The following is a 2903-nucleotide window of genomic DNA, read 5'->3' as shown; positions in this document are numbered from 1 at the left end:
AGGTCCTTAGTTTGATCCCTGGTACCAAAACCCAAACCAAAACAATAACAAAAAACAAAATAAAACAAAACATGAAGTTGCTACAAATGCCACCCTTAGAGACAGAAAATCAAACTTTAATTATACCAATGGAAACCAATTGGAAATGTGAAATTAACTTCCTTAAATGTATTATAATGTAAACTTACTGTCTCAGAAAAATAATGGATGGTAGAACTGAAAAATAAGCTCAGATTTTACTTTATTGTTTAAGGAGGAAGATAAAGTATGAAATAAATATCCAGGTAAAAAATTTAGAGTGATAAATTACCCAAAGACCAAGAGAATGCCTAATCCACATGGAGACTTGTACTAGCTACTGTTATTGTCAAGAAATTTATCATCTTGTCATACAAGGTTAAAACTGCTGGTACAGCTATTGAGATGGTATTATGTACTAAATTTTCAAAAATTTTAGGAAAATTTCACATGAACAACAAAGACAGAATCTGTTTAACTTATACATAACAGGTGTCCAATAAATGCTGGTTAATGGAATAAATATAACATCGACAAGCTGGTCATCTGTTGAGGAAAATTTTCACTTCTTTCACTATAACTTAAAAGTAACCATTACTAAACTGAATCAACACGATAGTGGAAAAAACTGATGATGACACTTGGATTCCACTTTCACTAACTATGTGATCTTGGGACTATTAACTCTTCTAAACTGCAGTTTTCTACTGTAAGGATAAGAAATCAAGTGGATTACAATGGGAATTTAACCAGGTATCTACAAAAAAATCTCTGTCAAGAGACTAACACCTGAAAGCACTCTGATGCAAATGTACTGTACTATGAATTGGCGTTGAGAGGTAATTTGGTCCAGAAAGCTTATCTTATACACTTAGAATTATCTTTCAAATTATAAATCTGGTAACATTCCACTATAATCTGTTTTCCTATGATTACAAAACAAAGTCAAAATTCATATCTTCAGTTTGACCTGAAGTAGTGGCTACCTTGGGTCCTTGTTTCAGTGAACAAGGAAATTAAAACTAAAGTGACAGTGTGAGTTTCCAGGTAGATAAGAAAAAACTACAGCTTGAGTAGCTGGAGGGTGTAAACTGTGATCAAATTGGCTCACTCACCAAAGCAGGAGGCTAAATTTTAAACCTTACCTGGGCACAGGTCTAGTCCAGAGGTGGTGTACCTATGTGCCTCAGTGGGCTGTTTGTATCATTTAAAGTTCTAAAAGGTTCACCTTCACTGATCTAGTTAATTACAAATCCTCATAGCTTGAGGGGCAATTTGGTTTCCATAAGATGAATCTTTATGACTTAGGGCAGGCAGTCTTGCTCATTTAAGGCCCTCCTGGAATCCAAAGTGACCACAAATTTGAAGCAGTAGGGATTTTTGGGTGTAGGTGTTCAGTCTTGAAGCTAAGTAAATTTAAGGTTAATAAAGGTTATTTTGCCAACTTTTAGACAGACATTTCGTAAATGATTAACAGGCTTATATGTTGAGCTGAGCTAGTTTTACAAAACATAGGGCATCTCAAGGTCTAACTGAAGAGACACAGTTGTTTTACTTATTAATAAAAACTGCTTTTTAAATTCCCAAAAGGAAAACACAAATCATGCTTCTCATAATGAGTGACAGGTGAAGAGCCCACGAGTTTGCACCCTGTGTCAGGATTATCACCGTCCACCTCTGTGTACATCGTTGTCACAGCAGTTATCAGGCTGTGATATATTCATTATCTACTCAGGTTCCTCCAGTAAATTTTGAGTTTCAGAAGAAATTGTTCTAAACAGGAGGTCCAAGGAGGAGGGACTTTCAAGGAGGCAGCAAGCACTGTATCCTGGAATCATATCCTTTCTTCCTAAGAATTTCTTGTGCTGTGCTGTTAACATTCACACATATACACAACCATACCCAGGCGGTAAAGTTTTGAACACCAAAAGTGTTTTCATCTTCCACTGCCAAACTGGTCTACCAGCTACATTCAGCTTAATCGCGTTAGTGTTAACCTTCGGCTGTGTTTTCCCTGAGGAGGGACCCCATTTCACCGTCGTTCGATAGTTCTCATAATCTGGGACTGCACAAACGCCTCACACGGCCAATAATGATCGTTTCTTTAAATAAGTGCACTAGAAGCGGCAAGAGGCTGGTGGGCATAGGAGAGCAGGTAGAGGGGACGCCAAGCAGTAAGGGCCTTCCGCGGTGGAGGTAGTGGGTCAGGAAGGGGGTGGGACCGGCCCAGAAAGAACCCGCTCAGACACAATCTGGAAATGTCAGGCGGTCCTCCCTGACACCACCCGCCCTTAGAGCCAGTCGCGCTGTCTTCATACTGATACATCTGGCTTTCCGTTTTCTACTCGACGGGAGGGGGTACAACTTCCTCTTTTATCTCGGGAACTTCCGGTTAAAGCTGATGGGCGAAAAACAAATTGATATATGGCACTGCCAGCTACTCAGGGCAAAAAGTAGTAACTCAAACTGGATTTTACTAAAATAGTTGGAAGATCTTGTTTTTTAAATTGTGGTACTCGGCGCGCCATTCACCACAGAGAGCTTGGAAACTGCCGGAAGTCTCTTAAGCGAGAGACAGGAAGTTCCGCCTCTTCCTCCCAAAGGGAAGACGGTGAGCCGGAGGAGTCAGTCAGAGGGGCGAGCAGGAACGATTCCGTGGGCAAACAGGTAAGTTATTCTCTGGTGGGGAGGGGGGTCTGGAGGCGGGGACCGTCCAGCGTCAGCGCAGGGCCTGGGGGCGGTGGCTTGAGGGCCAGGAGCCGGGCAGCTAGACGCCCAGAGTCCCGTCAGGGCCCTTCGCTCTTTCTCCTCCCCCCCCGCCTCCGCCCCTCCCTGCTCGCCTTTCCCTCCAGACACCCGCCCCGACTCCCGCCGGGACACACGCC

At 42.4% G+C, this 2903-nt stretch overlaps 1 protein-coding gene across 1 annotated transcript in view; it reads left to right on the top strand.

Annotated features, from left to right (window-relative positions):
• The first annotated feature begins 2612 nt into the window (after positions 1-2612).
• Znf407 (zinc finger protein 407) overlaps positions 2613-2903 on the top strand; it is a 466360-nt gene continuing 466069 nt past the window's right edge. The window contains exon 1 of the mRNA XM_010610665.3: positions 2613-2685. The gene's annotated coding sequence lies outside the window, so the exon portion shown is untranslated. The remainder of the gene's footprint in view (positions 2686-2903) is intronic.

The sequence above is a fragment of the Fukomys damarensis genome, unplaced genomic scaffold (genome assembly GCF_012274545.1).
Source record: "Fukomys damarensis isolate Sample0158 unplaced genomic scaffold, DMR_v1.0_HiC HiC_scaffold_30, whole genome shotgun sequence".
Classification (NCBI taxonomy): Eukaryota; Metazoa; Chordata; class Mammalia; order Rodentia; family Bathyergidae; genus Fukomys; species Fukomys damarensis.
The sequence above is the reverse complement of the archived record's forward strand: the minus strand, read 5'-3'. Positions and strand labels throughout refer to the sequence as shown.